Raw genomic sequence first — 639 nt, forward strand, 5'->3', positions numbered from 1 at the left:
GTCAAAGAAATGGGAAGATACCAGATAATCCAGGAATTTGCAGCCACAATAAAATGTTTGGATTTTATTTAATGTGTAATTAGAAATCACTGAAGGATTTAGCATAGCATAACATAATTTGATGCACATTTTAACCTTTTTTTTTAAAAAACTGCATCTTAATAAAATCATGCTGGCTGCTCTATGGAGTTTGAAAGGAAAGGTTGGGAGGATGCAGGCAAAGGTGGAAGATAAGAGATTAGAAAATTCTACAATAATCCAAGTAAAAGATGATCTTTTTGATCAGATGGAAGCAGTGGGGAGGGAGCTCCATGGATATATTAGAGATATATCTGAAAGGTGGCCATGGTTATCTGTTGGTTATAGAAAATGAGGGAAAGAAATGAAATAAGCACATAGAACTATTTACTGAAATATAAAGGTGGGGAGGAAGGGCAAGTTCTAGCAAATTAAATGACAGTTTATTTTAGAACATTCAGTTTGTGATCCCAATTAGACATTCCAGTGGAAGTGTTAAGTAGACTGTCTTGATTTCAGTGGCAATGTCTGGCCTGTGGATATAAATCTGGAAACTGTCACCATCTAAAATCATAGGAATGGATGCTATGCTGTTTAACATTTCTTCCTTTTGTTTTCCTA

Source organism: Propithecus coquereli, unplaced genomic scaffold (assembly GCF_000956105.1).
Source record: "Propithecus coquereli isolate 6110/MARCELLA unplaced genomic scaffold, Pcoq_1.0 Scaffold191, whole genome shotgun sequence".
NCBI classification, from domain to species: domain Eukaryota; kingdom Metazoa; phylum Chordata; class Mammalia; order Primates; family Indriidae; genus Propithecus; species Propithecus coquereli.